At 37.8% G+C, this 16,090-nt stretch overlaps 3 long non-coding RNA genes across 8 annotated transcripts in view; 2 read left to right on the top strand and 1 right to left on the bottom strand.

The window, feature by feature from the left end:
• LOC116652486 (uncharacterized) overlaps positions 1-5,028 on the top strand; it is a 28,424-nt gene extending 23,396 nt beyond the window's left edge. For both annotated transcript variants that reach the window (XR_004305568.2, XR_014939885.1), the window contains exons 2-3: positions 2,709-2,757; positions 4,741-5,028. This is a non-coding gene — a long non-coding RNA (uncharacterized LOC116652486). The remainder of the gene's footprint in view (positions 1-2,708; positions 2,758-4,740) is intronic.
• The window catches only part of LOC107306499 (uncharacterized), an 88,113-nt gene that overhangs the window by 7,299 nt on the left and 64,724 nt on the right, over positions 1-16,090 (bottom strand). For 3 of the 5 annotated variants that reach the window (XR_014939882.1, XR_014939881.1, XR_001552160.3), the window contains 3 exons: positions 7,314-7,421; positions 6,746-6,824; positions 728-941 (listed from right to left, as the gene is read on the bottom strand). This is a non-coding gene — a long non-coding RNA (uncharacterized LOC107306499). The remainder of the gene's footprint in view (positions 1-727; positions 942-6,745; positions 6,825-7,313; positions 7,422-16,090) is intronic. The other 2 variants (XR_001552161.3, XR_014939880.1) reach the window with 1 other exon arrangement.
• LOC107306501 (uncharacterized) lies at positions 7,296-15,578 on the top strand. The gene is made up of 4 exons (XR_014939884.1): positions 7,296-7,428; positions 8,964-9,033; positions 9,787-11,516; positions 12,535-15,578. It is a non-coding gene; the product is annotated as an uncharacterized LOC107306501 (long non-coding RNA).

The following is a 16,090-nucleotide window of genomic DNA, read 5'->3' as shown; positions in this document are numbered from 1 at the left end:
TTTATCGGGCCTCAATTATGTATGCAGCCTCTTTGAGAAATAGTTTCATACATCTGACCCAAGGCTGGTGAAATAAAACCATACCAAGGAGATGTGGAGTTCCTGTACATCCCCTGCGCCTTGGGTGAGGACACATAGGATCACTCATTTCATCATACCAGTTTTCTTGTCCCAACACATATCTGTCATGAACAGTCTTTGTCCCAGAACTCAACCTGAGTGCTGGTGTTTTTTGGGGGGTTTCCAGCCACTCTGTGTCTGCCCTATCACCACAGCGGTGTGAAACCAGGGAGACAGGCAACTGGTTAAGCACCCTCACCATCCCTCTCTCTTCTTCTTTTTTTTTTCTTCCCCTCCAATTTTTATCCAAAATGGCTGCTTTGTGTGTGTGCACACACCAGTAGCAAATGTCCTTCTGTTATTTTGCAGCCAATTTGGTGTGTCAGGCATTCATATGCTAATGATGGTACAGTGCTTTACTTTTTCACAGATAAATTGTAAAGATTGCTACAGAGAGTGGAACACAAGGATAAACAGCTTTTATTTCAGAAGTGATAAATTACTTTCCATTCAAACAACACACAACCCATGCTATTGCCTATTATTTTTTCTATTCATGGTGAGTTTGCCTTCTGTTTTGCTTTCTAAGAATGGTCAGAAAATATTTAACAGATATCACCAGAGGTGATACAAACAATTTAAGCTCCTTAATTTCTGCTACTCTTACCTGATGTGAAGTTAATTTTTTAAATCTGGTTTTCACAAGGCAATAAAAGTTTAATACTTTGATACAGACACTGTTCTCCTGTTGAGAGTGTTCATATTTATCCTGGCTTGAAATGAGTGAGATATGACAATGGGACATTTCTTTGCATGTATCCCTGAAGATGCCCCTGTGTGGGTACCCAGCATCACACTGCTTGAGGGTGCCAGTGGGTTTCCTAAAGAAGAAGCAGAGTAAAATGAGAGCCAGCATCTTCTGCTCCAAGACCAACATTTATTCAAAACAACAGTGAAAGTTAGAGATGAGTGTTGGGAGACCGGGTTTTCTGTGTAAGGGTTAATGAATGCATAGAATGTATTTCTGAGTAGGATGACTGTTCTGGATTAGTTGAGTTACAGCCTGTAGATTAGGGAACTAGTGGGTGGGGGTTTGGTTAGGTGTGTGTATAGGTTGTTCTCACGCATATTGGGTGCATGGTGGGTGTACACATCTGTGCAGGAATTGGAATGATATATAAGGAGTGTGATGCAGCAATAAATTGAGAGAAGACCTCATGGTGTCCATGACTGTCTCTCTCTCCTCCGGACTGCTGAGGTTATGGGATGATTGGGTTATTTGATGGCTATGTCAGATGAGTATTTGTGTTTTGTAACCAAAGTGCAATAGGACTGTTGTCACAGCCCGTATTCCACAAGTGTAAAAGCCAAAGGTAAGTATAAAAAGCTTCAATAATGAGTATGTCATGGATGAAATAAACTTAAGACAGGGTGTTCACCAACATACAATTAGCATTCATTTCTGCTCAGAGAGATTATGCAGTATAAAATAGTCAAGGATCACATGTGCCTCCAACTCAGACCCACAAGCGTGTCCACCTGGACTTTTCCTTGCATTTCTGCATGCAGCCCTTTACAGGAGCTTGGGGGGGGGGGAGGGAGGGGGGGGGGGCGGGGGTACTACAAAGCTCAGTATAGAAGGAGGAATTGCTGGCTGCCACTCTTCCACTCTGTAATGCCATAAGTGTCATTCTCCCTGCACAGAGTGCAGAGATGCACTAAGATGCACTCTCTGTTCTCAGATATAATGTTGCCAATGCTGTGTGTGTTTGGGATGCTGCTGGTTCTGCTGGTCTTCCCCCATTATGCTCAGGAGAATTGTTTCTTGCAGTTTCCTTTTGCAAAGTGACTGTGCCAGCACGCTGGGACATCAAACTTGGCAAAACAAACAGATGAACATAATGAAGTTAACCATGATCTCCCTTGTGAACTTCTACAGGCATCTGAAATTACTGTGGCTGCAGGGAAAAGTGAATGTGAGGGAAAGAGGTGGAAAGCAAAGAGAAAATGACACAGGCAGCTCTGATGCTCGAGCACATGGCAGTCACACAGGACTGTTGGCCTGTAGAGCATAGTGGAAAGCAAAGAGAAAATGACACAGGCAGCTCTGATGCTCAAGCACATGGCAGTCACACAGGACTGCTGGCTCATGGCCTGTAGAGCATAGATCTGTTCCTCTCCAAGTCTGGTGCTGCAAATTCACCTGCACTGCCTGACTCTGGCTGTGCAAGTAATTCAGTGGAAAGGAAGTATCATCAGCAAACAGCTCTGGGTCTGATGACTTTGGCAACATCTTTAGCCTAATATAGGATTCAGAATCAGAATCCTAATGCCTTGAAAGATGCATGAAAACCATTTTCACCATGAGAGTATAACAGAGTATATTCTTAGATAATAAAAATGCCTATATTGTTTCCAAATGGAAAGCAGAAATAATTTTTAATTTCTCTGAGTTACCTATTAATATGTTTATCATAACTATTTACAAATTGGAGCCCAGTGTGAATAGGATGTGTTGTTGTTTCTATAGCTCTTCCTCCAATATTTAAAAATATTTCTCTCTCTGAAGACACTTTGGATCTCTTTTTACTGCCTAAGATTTTTCAGTTATCCCCATTAAAATTCTCTTTTGTATTTATGGTTTTCAGGAAACAAATGGATTTCTTTCAACCAATAATTAGAGCCTCATTGTTAAAGGTAAGCTATGAGAAATGTATATACAGCATATCCAGATAGCATATTCATATGGAAAATATAAGATTTCCTTTTTTTGTTGTTGAAATAGCATATTTTTGAGCATACATAATCTGATTCACTAGTTACTCTTAGAAGATACTTTGTTTCTATGAGTTTGGTTCTTTTTTCTTTCTCAATATGAAAAACAGACTTGCCTTTTATGATTTTCAAATATATATTTTGCTCAGCAGTAGCATACTCCAGGAGGACACTGTTAAAGAACATCCTCAAATAAACAGATTCAAGGCGTATCATACAATATTAGATGGATCTTCCACATCACTCTTCAATGAAGTCCTTTTCTATTTATGTTTACTCAATCTTATATAACATTTTTGCGCAAGCTGCCTACACAAGTGCTATTTATAATATGAAAAACACTTGGCAAGCACATTTATACTGTAACACTGTCAAGGAATTCTTCCAGCCAAAAATGGTGGTGGTGGTCCTAAATTAGATGTTACCAACTGCAGATATCATCCTGAGACCAATATTGCAATGTGAGATTAATCTGCAGAATTAATTCGGCTGACATGAAAAAGGCCTCAATTAAGCAACAAAGTCAGAATTCCATTAAAGTTACTGTAGAACTTGACACCTCTTGCGATAGTATTCTGACAATCTCAATATCAGAAATAGATTCAACGTGACATCAGCATGCCAACCTATAAAAATCAGTTTTGAGGGGAAAAAAACAGAGCTTTTTTCCCAACTCTTCTTTTCTTTATAACTTTATTATATTTGTGATATCACTCTCTCATTTGTTTGCCCATGGAGTCTTTAGCAAACTGCAGTGTGAATTAAATTGCAAGAGCCCAAGTGTCCAAATAAAGACACAGGAGAGTGGCTTAAATCTAGTCTAATTCAATCTAAACAAGTTTGCATGGTCTCTTAGTGGCATAAAGTCTGAGTGCTCACCCACAGAACCCATCTGTAACAAGATGTAAAACTGAGTAGTGAAAATGGTTAGTATGATGTAAACCATGAGTGTGACACAGTATCTACAGACGTTAAAATGTTTATGAAGTGGAGGTCATATCTTATCCTCCTATAATTTTCTGATATAAACAACTTCCAGATACAGAGTACTGCAGCGGAAGGGGAAGGAAGGAAAGAAGGGAAAATAATGTAATTTTGCTCTATTTGTCTTGATATACTCTTATTTTTTCACCTATGTACAGCAGTATGTTTTTTTCATTATAGAGTGCACTATTCAGTTGCAAGCTCTGTACTGAAAAAATCATTTCTTATTTACATTTAATTGTATTTCTTAGTTCCTTTACAATGACACTTCATGGCAATTTGAGGTGGAAAAATTAAATGAGTATGATGACTACGGAAGTATTTCAGAAATCTAAAACTTAATTAACTTTATCAAATTTTCATCAGAAATTTCAGCTCCCTGCCTACACTGTCAAAATCCCTGACAGGTATTTTCTGAAGAACAAGGTGAAGTTTGAGAACAGCAGGTCTGAGACATAGCTGAACTTAGTCAAATGTGCAGGGATCCATACAAAATAGGTCTGAAGCCAAGACTGAACCATGCAAGGACAAGAGCAGGAGCTAGAAAGGTATATGGAGAAAATCCTACCCAGCAAAAATGTCATGGCAAGCCCCACTGTCTGGAGTTTTAGCTATCAATGGTGTAGAACTGTCACATACAGTCCACAGAAATCTCAGTGGATGCATGCAGAATATGGAGAGGACCTTGCCAGCACATTCAGCCTTTTTCCTACATGCCATCTTGCTTAATGAATGAGCAGAAGCAAGGAAAAAAGTACATCCAAAAGGAAAAAAGGGAAATGGAGAAATTAAAGAGAATCTTCTTTTCACTGTTACTTCTTCAGCACTTAAAATATTGTTGCAAATGCATGTAATTTTAGTTTTTCATTTATTAACATTATCTATTTTCTTAAAATAGCCTTTTGAATTTTTTTTCTGCAGCGGAAATCTCACTATTCAGAATTCGTGATTAACTGGATTTATCTGGGAAAAAAAAAAAAAGAGTGATTCTATACTTCTACATGCAGCAGCTGATTGCATGGGCAGAAGTTGCATGCTGGATTTCATCTTTCTGGATTTAAAAGAGGAAAAAGGAGCTTTCTGCTATAAGCCGTCTAGAAACAGACTTGCTGATTCTGCCCTGACAATACATCCATATCATACCAGTGTGGGTCATCTATTTTCTTTGCTGTTACAGCTTAATTCTCTTTGAATAACTTTTCTTACAAAGCTGGTGTATGTCTGTTATCAAATTAAGACAGCAAATTATCCTGCCATCTCTGCTATTTTGTGCATCTAGGCCAAATAAGACTGTCATCATAAGCCTAACAAAAGACCCGTCCCTGAAATACTGTGGTTCTTTAGGAAAGCACAGATGACCAGTGGTATTTTGTTAATCCCTTGAGGTGGTCTCAGTTATCAGACAAAAGATTTAAAAATATATTTTATATATTAATGGGGAAAATGAGACAATTATTTCATTCTGAGAAAATCCATCATTATTTCAGTGTTTCTCTGTTCCACTCTTTTCCACCCATTCTCTGGACAAAATATGCCTCTTTTCATTGGCTTGTATCACAGAGATTTCTCTTTTTTTTTGCCTTATGTAATTATATCACTTTGCTGTATGAGTTCAATGGCAATGGAAAATCTGCTTCCTGAAGTGCAGGTGTGCTGAGCATGGAGATGATGTGCATTTCCCAGAACTTACAGACTGCATCTGAAGCTTAATGGGTCTCATTATTTTCTTCAACATGTCAGTCTACAACCTCCAAAAACACTGCTGCAAATGCAGTTATCCCACGAGTGCAGAACTAACATAAGCCCCTACACTCCACAAGAAGCAAAGAGAGAACAGGACTAAATGGAGTGGACATCTTAACAGTCCTTTTGACATTTTGATAGCATTAAGTGGTGGACAATGACAGTCACATCAGAGGGGACCTGATCTGCATGAGATCAGGGAACACAAAGCAATCTGTGCAACACTCTTTTTTTTGCTATAGACCATAATGTGTAATCTATCCATACTATTCATCTCCCAGACCTTATATCTATCAAAATCTCACAGATTTTGACAGTAGTCTAGTTTTTTATTTGGCAACGGGGGAAAATTCCATGATTTAGATGGCGGTGAATACTAATTCAGGGATTATCAATAGAAGTAGATCCTTGGAAAGCAAGTAAGTATGTGGAACAACTGAAAAAGATATCTCTAGTTTTGTTTTAAATATTTAAGAGTTCCTAACCTTTATTGTTGCAAGGAAATGCTGGATAATGTGACCTGGATGTCAACAAGTGTTGTAAATATTTGGCAGAAAATAAATGACTCCCTACATTTATTATTCGAAAATAATTTTTAAAAGAATTACCTTTAAATTCTGAGGGAGCTGATCCCTAATTTTGAAAGCTATTCACTAGCACTATAGAATTATTATCTTGTTTCCGCACTTTCCTCCACACTGCAAGATTTTCAGATTCTACTGCAGATTTTCAGGGAAAGCTTCTCCAATTTCATGGGAAGAAACAGTCTAATTCTAAAAGATGGCCCTTGGTTTTGGAAACCTCCCATCTCCTGATAAAAAGTAAATAAATCAATAAAAACAGGAACAACTTTCCCCCACAAAACAATCAAACAAACAATAAACCCACAATCAAAAGTACCAGTCTGAAACCTTCGCCCTAACTCCTTCAGGAATTCCTCAAAGCTAAGACAAGGGACAAGGCAGGCAGAATACAAGCATTTCATATGAGGTTTATCTTGTGGTTGTAATGCATCTCTCTACCAATGGTGCTATGGATAAAACATCCAAAGACAGACATCGCCTCTGGGGACAGATGGTTCTGTCTTTTCTTTAAAAATTAAACACAAAGACACAGAGGATCAGATCTCTGGTTACACACATACTTGAAGGAATTCAGTCAATAAGAACTATTCAGGGCTCACCAGTAGCAGGCCACTGTCCACCCACAAAGGTAGATCCAGGCTTAGCCATGTAGACAGAATGTTAGCCAGCATCAACAGCCTGATAAAGGAAAAGATGTGGTCAGGAAACAGCTCACCATATCCTCCCAAAGAACTGAGAATGCTCTTCAAGTAAGGTAAGACAGATTGCAATTTTTGTTTCCTCAGCCACAGTGCAGACAGCGCTCTAGGATCAAATCATCCATCATAGAAGCAGGAGACAGCACAGTTTTACAGGACATAGGCACAAGCAAAGCAAACAGGGGCAACTGCTGTTTTCTGCACCAGCAGCCTCTGGCCCTATTTCTCCTATAATTAGAGCTGGATGATTTCATCAGAATTTTTTCCCTCAGAGATCTCCTGGAGACTTTTTGAAACTTCATAATAGCACAGTGTCCAGACAGACTTTACAGGTTTTCATGTCCAGGAGCAACATGACCTTTTAGGAAAGAAATATCATCTGCCCCAAGGCAGTAATTCTGGCTGTGTATTTCACAAGGATAAGCACTTTTATGAATATTTCTTTCCCAGTGTTTATGGTAGATCCTACCTGAAGGTCAAGATGGACAGTGTGGGTCAAAGGAGGCTGACCATTCATTCTGCTGCCTTGCTGCATAATCCAAGAAGCTTATGTAAGAAGAACAGCAAAGACTTTAAGCTGCCAAGTAAGAAAAGAAATGAAAACATAAAAATTAAACATACTGTTGCTGAAGGAAGATATTGTGATCATGTTGATCTAGACAGCTTCACTACAGACCAGATTTGAAACTTAATGAAGTTAAGGAAAATCATTTGCATTGATTCTGGGTTCTGGATAAGCAGCTTAAGGCAATTTGCAATCTATGTGCATATCACTTATAACAACATAATCCAGTTGTAGTCTATGAAATACATACAACACAGCACTTATACTTTGGAATTTTATCAATACTGAGGAGAATGATTACGACAAAGGACCTTATTTCTCTTGAAAATATATGCAAGAAAAAATCATACACCGATTTGCTATATATGTATTTTTAACACTCTTTAACAGATATTAGGCATAAAAACAAATACACAGGAAAACCACTTCTATGTCATGAATGGAATCTAAACTAAGTTTGCATAAAGTACCACAGAGCCACCTTGCACACATGTAAGCCTACATCAGCAATGTTTAGGTATTCATCGTACTCTGCTACTTGACTGCAGCAGCGTTTTACAGACTGAAATGGGGTGAGGATGATATAAGGGTTTGGGACTGAAGTAGTGAGTGCAATTACAGCCTCACGGAACAAAATCCCCATTTTTGAGCTCTTTGCATTGGATTTCAGGCAGAAAAAGCATATAAAATATTTTGGTTAAGAATCTGGTTACATTCTTAATGATAAAGAGTACTGAAGTGAATTATCTAGATAGACATGGTCTAATTTCCTTTCCTCCTTCCATTTAATAAAATCTAAAGAATAGTACACACTTTGAGAAATAAAGAATGCCAGACAAGCTGAGAAAGGCAGGAAGAAGCAGCAAATAGAGTAGTTTGTCATAAAATTAAACAAGTTATACTTTAGAGAGATTTTAAACTACTCAAAAGTAAATCTATTAAATGCCATTTTTATTTTTAACAGAATACCAAATCTTTTTCAGTTGAGCAGAAAATTGTGCACAATCTCAATAGTTTCATAAGGATATCTGAAAAAAAAAACAAACCCAATAAACAATCTAGAGAATAAGTTGCTTTGTGGTATGCATGATCACTTGTAAGACCTTCAGAACTAAATAATTTTCAATTCATGTGAGATGTGACAAGCAGGAAAAAAAAGTTACAGAATTTATAAGATTATGAGAACTATTAAGATTAGCTTATTCACAGGAACTTCAGTGGAAAAGTTGATTTGAAAAGAAAAGAAAATTGTAGTTTCTGTATATGTTACATAATGGAGAAATGCTATTATATCAAGAAACAAAACCCATCATTCATACCAAGTGAAATTATCTTTATTAAAAATAAAAAATAATAAAAAAAGATTAATAATTCATCAATAAGGAAACAGAACTTTAAAGTCTTCAAAGAAAAACTTCACCTTGAAACATTTGTTATAAAAGGTACAGAGACCTCACTGTACTTCCTGGCATGCATAGATTACCTGGCAAGGAAACAGTAAATTGAGTTCTCTATCATGTAGCTGATACTTAAATTGCTTCCTTTTTATTCCAGCAACAGTTTGGAGTATGGAGAAAGAAGAGAATTTAAAAATATCCTGTTCTACATGGCTTGCAGAGTTACTGTAAGTTAAATATTATCTGAAGAAATTATCTTATCAAAAGCAGGAAAAGGATTTCAAGACTTTTCTTTTTTTGCCTTTGTCATATTTCCATAGGGAGAAATGAACCAATACAAGAAATGTCAAGAAGTAGGCGATTTTATGAGATTTAAAAGTAGAGTCAGGTCCAATTTTATTAAGTTTGTGGAAGTAAGTTTGCTGAGTCTTCTGATGAAAGGTTGTCTTTTCACAGATTCTTTGTTCTGAAATAATAGTGGCTTTATAACATATTGTCTTGAACATAATATATTATAGCACCTTTGTAGATTGTAGTATTATTTCCTATGTATTGAAAGTTTGATTTCTTTTTGATAGCTTGACAGTGATGCTCCATTTTTATATAATTTCCAGTGTTTCATAGGATTTGTTTCCTGCAATTGCTAAACAACAAGCAACTAGAATTTCTGCAACAGAGCACATGTTTCTCACAGTCAAAAGCTAAGGTGGCTAAAGCATGATTTCAGGATTTATTATTCAATTAATGTGTAAAAAACATACACAAAACACATATGGAAGCTTTACAGACAATAGTTTGCTTCTATAGCCATTTGCCCAACCCCACCCCAATTTAGACTGTTGCAGATCTTGAGTTGCATCTGTGAGTGAATGCTCAACAGAGTTGCACATGGCTGTCTGATGATCTTTTAAAGGCTTTGCTCTGTTTATTTCTCTATAGGTTTATTTTGTTGCTCTCCTGTACTGCTCTGTGTATTTCAGGTTCATGCCAAGTTCGTTGAGGCAAATGGTAGAAGTTACTCACACAGTGGAAGCTGTGCAGTAGTTTTATTATTTCATTCACTGTTTGAGACAGCCTGTCTCAAAAAGAAGCTCATCCAGCTTCTCAGAAGAAAAGTTTCATCACATCCAAATTTTCTAATATAACTGAAGGAAAGAAACAAACAACAACTACAAACAAACAAACAAAAGACCTTTTTTTCATTTCAGTCCATTTTAAAAAGACATTTCCTCAGCAATTTCTATAAAAATAAGTATGGATAATTCTGATAAAAGTAATTACCTTTTCACTAATAATGCATTTATTTTTATTATTTTGAGTGCTGCTCCAAAAGTAATGTCTCCTATTTTATGATATTGGCCCACAACTTCGGAAAGAGATGCTGGTGGCACAGCTATAGAGGCTGAACCTCCCACCAACATCCCACTACACGCTGTTACTGTGTGACAGATGGCAGCAGAGGAGCAGTCTGACAGAATGGAGTCTGACATGGAAGTGCAGTGAGATCAGTGAAGTGATGGGTGGTGCCTTTCAGTAGTGGTGATGTGAAAGACAAGCCATGTTCTGGTTGGCCATGCACAGCTCTCACTCCATGGTATGAACTGTCTTGATCAGCTCATCGATGTGAATTGGTGTATTATGACCAAGGAACTGTGTATAGAGCTGAATATTGGCTTCAGTGTTTTCGGGAAAATGGTGGCAGTGCTGGAATCTTGCAAAGTTTGTGCCAGATGAGTTCCACAAAGGCTCACACAGGAACAGAAGGAACCCTGTATACACATTTTTTTCAGGACCCATTGAGCAAGTATAAGAAGATGAAAATGACAATTTCCTGGATTATATCATGACTGGTGACAAGAAATTAAGCCACCACAATGAGCCGAATTCAAAAGAGCAGTTCATGGAGTGGTGACGTGAATTACCCACTGAAGAAAAAGTTCAAGGCACAGACCTCAGTGGGTAAAGTGATGTACAAGGTCTTTTGGGGATAGGAAAGGTTGATTCTTCTGGATTTCCTGGATCCTGGACAAACTATCAGCTCAGAAAATTGCACTGTGACACTGACTAAATTGCAGAATCATGCTGGAGAAGTAGACAGCTGTTCTTTTGCAACACAAGGCCCCATAACAGTTTGAAGACTGTGGAGCACTTTGCAAGCCCTGGCTGGAATGTCCTACCACATCCAACATACAGTCTGGATATCGTGCCTTCTGACTTCCATCTGTTTGGGATGATCAAAGACAGACACCCTGGACAACATTTTCCAAGCAGTAGTGCTGCCATAGCAGCTGTGAAACAGCAGGTCACCTGCAGTGGTGCAGAGTTGATTTTCGAGCACAGCATGACAGTTTTCATTCATTGCTGGAAACATATACAGCTAATGGTAGCAATTATGCTGAAAAATAATGTCTTGTAGCTGAGATTTTGCTCTGTCAATTAATGTTATTGCGTATCTTTTATCCTTTCTCCTCTTCCTCATGTGAGAAAGATCTAAAGCCTGGACAATCCCTTGATCTTAGATTCAATGATCTATGACATTTTTGATATAGGTATTTTCTTCTGTCTATGCATAATGGAGTAGTCTCGTGAAAAATCTGATTCGTGCAGAAAATCTGGATTACAGGTGTGCTTTCACTCTCGTGGTTTCCTGAAAGAATGAGATCAAGTTCCTATGAGTGCTCATACTGGAGAGAAAATATCAGTCTTAGAGGTACGTCTACCAACCTAGATACAGTGGTTTTGTGTTCTATGCTGTCACTTGCCATTTATTTGTATGTGTGGAAAGACAGGGAGGCATAGTGACCAGGCAGATAATATAGGGCAAAATACGTAATTATTGCTCTGATCTGTACCCAGTGCAGTAGTTCCTCTGGGATGCAGGGAGGTCACTGAGATAATCTTCGGGCTGATCTAACAGTCAAAATCTATTTGATAGACTGACTGAATGTCTTTTTTAGAGAGGGGAAAGAAGTGTGTGAGTTAGTTCTCCTGTAGAAGTAAGAACAAAAGGCAGGAAGCTGCAGAACAGGCAGGAAAGAGGGCAAAAGCATCACTTGATCAGAAAACAGAAATGCAGTTGTCTTACAAATAAAATTTTTACAAAAAGTGCAAATGAAGGAAATCACCTTAGAAAGTTTAGAGATGGAAAATATTAAAGTAATGTTTGTGGTCTTACCAGAGGCAAATACTAAAGGTGAAAATAAAGATGAAAAGTGAACAATATAAATAAAGTCCTGGATAACAATCACAGTAGAAGTAAGAAGTACTGCAGATATGAGACTGTCAAGCTGTACATCTTGGAAAGGGCAAAGCGTAGGGGTGGAGGTCAACAGAGGAAAGGAATTTCATCTGAAAGATCATAGCACAAGATTAGTTCCAAGCAGAGATTATGTTGAAAGTACATCATGGCAGTAAGATGTGAGAACTGTTGGACTATTTTTGGGCAAATTATAACAAAAGCAATAAGAAATGAGAGGCAGCTGCTTGAATTGCTAGCTGATTTGATGATTCAAGCTAGCAGTGGTGAGTCCAGGAGATAAGAAATACAAATAAAGGGGGACTGAGGAGATAAAATCAAGTGACAGTATCCATAGAGGAATACAATTAAAATGATTAAAATTCAGCTTTTACAAGATGATGTTGTCTGATTGCTCTTACAGTAAATATTTTCATCGAAATCACTTACTTACAGTAACAGAGGCTCACAGTATCTTATGCTTGCTTCACAGATATACAACTAAGACAAAGTTGACAGAGCAGTATGGGATTAGAGTGGATGGAGTAAAGTGGAGGATGGCTATCCTGGAAGCCTGGATTCTTTTAGAAAAGTTAATTTGTTTGTTTGTTTCTTTTTTTTATTTCTAGTCCTGTGAAATGAATGTAACTTGGAAAGTAATTGTATTATTTTAGTATTTTAAATGTATTTTAAAAAATTATGTTTGTCTTCTTGTAGGATTTGAACCCTACTCTAAATCTGGTTCTAGTATGCACTGGAAACTGAGTTGCAGAATCTTGGAGAACCCTAGGTCAGAAGGGACACTAGACATCACCAGATTCAACCTTCTGCTGAAAGCAAAGACTTGGATTAGGTTATTGAGGGCACTGTCAAGCCAAACCTAAAATATTTCCACCAACGTAAATTCTACTTTTGCCCCAGGCAAAACATTTCTGTATTTGAGAGTTCTAATAGTGAGTTTCTTTCTTTAGAACTTCCTCTTAGGCATCTTGTGTCCACTGCCTATTGCCCTGCATCACACATCTTTGTGAAATTGGGATAGATTCTTCTATAACAACCATCCAGTTATGGAAACACCTGAGCTTTCTCTTTCCCAGGCTGAATAAACACAATTCCTTCAGCTTTTCTCCGTACATCAAGTTCCCCAGCACTCCAACAATACTGATGCTCCTGATCATCTGCAATTTTCCAGCAGCTCTTTAGAAAGTTTTCTATGTTCTTTCAGAATGTGAAAATGTAAATAGGTTGTATGTATCATGAATTAACGAAAGAAAATCACATAATTTCTTACTGAAATATTTCTATAACTCTGGTGTTTCCCCCATCCTCCTATCATCATCTGTAAAAATAGAAAGATTCCCTATGTCCTTTCTAAGTCTGTTCTTCTCCATTGCCTCAGTACACACAGGATTCATGTCATAATGGTTCCTCTCAGTACTTGCTCACATTTTAGTCTCCCATTCTTCACAACACTTTGTCTTACATGATGTTTGGGCAAGAGGTGACATGTGCTGACACTACCCATAACTGGTTGTACATTTGCTTCTTTATTTTCCAAAGAGTACAAAGTGCTTTTCATTGCAGAGGACTGTTTGCTTGAAGAGACTGAAGGAATAAGATGTATTATGCTTAGGAGGAGATTCCTTTCTGAGATGGCCCTTTATTGGATAAGCATACAATGACTGGTGATCCATGAGAGTCTGAAAGTTAAAGGTTAAAGGTGAGATGGAGAGAAAACAGGAACAGGCACATTCAAGACAGAAAGCACCGACTGCCTTCAGAGCAATTAAGAGAAATTGTCAGCAAGGGACCAGAAGAATAATTCAAGAAACATGATGTCACAGGATATCTGTGTCTATGATACTAATGATACTTATGATTTATTGCTCTTGCTGATGACCTAAATAATATACAGAAACCCTGGGGCAAAAATGAAAATCAGAAAATGGCAGATGGGATTCTGTGGGTAGCCTTCTGCAAAACATTTTTATTTCATATGACTCAGTGCTCATATTTAGGGGTAAAAAGTTGTTTTCTGGATAATTTAGTAAACTTTGGAATGAAGTGTTTTTTCTTCACAGTACTTGATTTCTTTGTTCAACGGGAACTGTTGCAGCTGAAGCTAAGCACAAAATGTAATGCCAATACATTCGTAGCTTTGTTTCCCAAGACAATTAAATGCATTTGTTTTGTAGTTTTGTCACAATTTTAATCCAAATATTTAATCTGGCTTTATCACAAAGTTGATAGCTCACAGAGGAAACAAGTAGTGATCTGGAACTGGATAATAAAACCAAATAACTTGGAAATATGCAACGGCGTAAATCTGGAATGAGACAATTTGATTTATGAAGAACTGAAGGATTACACAGAACTTGTTAATTCCTCCTTATTAAAGTAGGTCGGTATGGACAGAATTACACCACTTTAATAAGCACATTAAGTCTGTGATCTTCAATGCACAGAGAGTGTGGCACAGATACACCGTGGTACAATCTTACAAAGTCAATACAACCACTGAAAATGGAGAGCATGAGCTGTCATCAAACTCTAAAAGGGGAAATGAGCTGGAAGGCTGTAATGAAGAACCAAAGTGTAAAGATGGAATTAAAAAAACCCCACGAAACAAAAACAACAACAAAACACATACACACACATACACACACACACAAACAGGATTATGATGGCATAGCACCCAGCAGAAAAAAGGAAGATTATATAGGATTTCAGGTATCTGCACAAAGAGCAATAATCAGAATTTTCTGAATTGTAGGAAAAAACAACAACAGAGGAAATAGAAGAAGTATGTGAGGAAAAAATAGGTAAGAAAATCTGGCTAAGCCTACTTCAACACTTTCCTAGATTTAAGCTGTGTAATTGCAACCACTGTGTTGGTCAGTTATGTGTATTTTGTTTATGAAACCTTGGAGAGTTGGTGCCTACCAAAATATCTGAAGACCACTAGTGGAGAGGGAGTGGATGCACTCCAAAACAAGGAAAGATTGCTGAAGCCTTTGGGTGAGAAGCTCACAATACAGAGGAGGATACAGGGTTAAGTACATTGGAGACGCGGACCTGAGATTTAGAGTCAGGCTTCTGCATGACTGTGAATATTTGGCCATGCCCTTGGGTTGGATCCATCTAATATTTTCAGCAAATTATGTGGTGTGACCTGTGCCCAGAAACCACCAGAGACTCTTGGTAAAAGAAGTTTTCCTGTCTAAAACTGTAGTTACATAAAGTTTGGCTCTGTGAAACCAGGATGAATAAATGCACTTCTGCAAGCCTCCTGTCTGTAAAATCCTGGCTGTGCTGGGACTCTGCTGTCCTCCAAAAGGTGCATTACGATGCATGGCCATGCTGGCATGTTGAATGTGCTCATGTTGATGCTTCCTGAAAGAGGCATGTCATTTGAGATTTTAGTCTCACATGCTAAGTATTTGCATTCCATTGCTTGAAACTACCAGGATTGTGCATGCGTTCTATGTATTTGCAAAAATAAACAACACTCATAATGCTTTTCAGACGCATAATCAATGGGGAGCTCACTGGCTGAAATCCAGAGTTCTGATGTGGTCAGGGACAGTGGGCAGATTTGTGACTCCACCTGCAGAACTCGTGGTCCATAAACCTGAGAACAAAGCATCCTCATCCATATGTAATTTTAGGTTCCCATTCCTCCAGGAATATTTTCTACCACATTCCCTCTTAAATAATGGAATGTGAATATTGTTCAGTACCAGCTACAAATATGTGTTAGAATTTGCACAATTTTTAACTCCTTCTTTCAAATTTCAAAACAGTGCAAAGTGAAAACACTTGTGGAAAACAAAGCAAGACTTTCTTGGATGTGATATAACTCCCAGTTAAAAGAAAGTAGTATCACCCAGTGATACTGCAGAATAATCTCACCTTTGTTGTGCAACCTTTACTTCACTGAGCATCAATAATACTTGACAAAATTCCCGTGAGCCTGATTCAAGCCTTGGGTCACGTACATTAAATCATATGGAAATCTGCTAAGTTACACTATGGTCAAAATCTTAGTA

The sequence above is a fragment of the Coturnix japonica genome, chromosome Z (assembly GCF_054131305.1).
Source record: "Coturnix japonica strain WE chromosome Z, WE-NBRP24, whole genome shotgun sequence".
Lineage (NCBI taxonomy): Eukaryota > Metazoa > Chordata > Aves > Galliformes > Phasianidae > Coturnix > Coturnix japonica.
The sequence above is the reverse complement of the archived record's forward strand: the minus strand, read 5'-3'. Positions and strand labels throughout refer to the sequence as shown.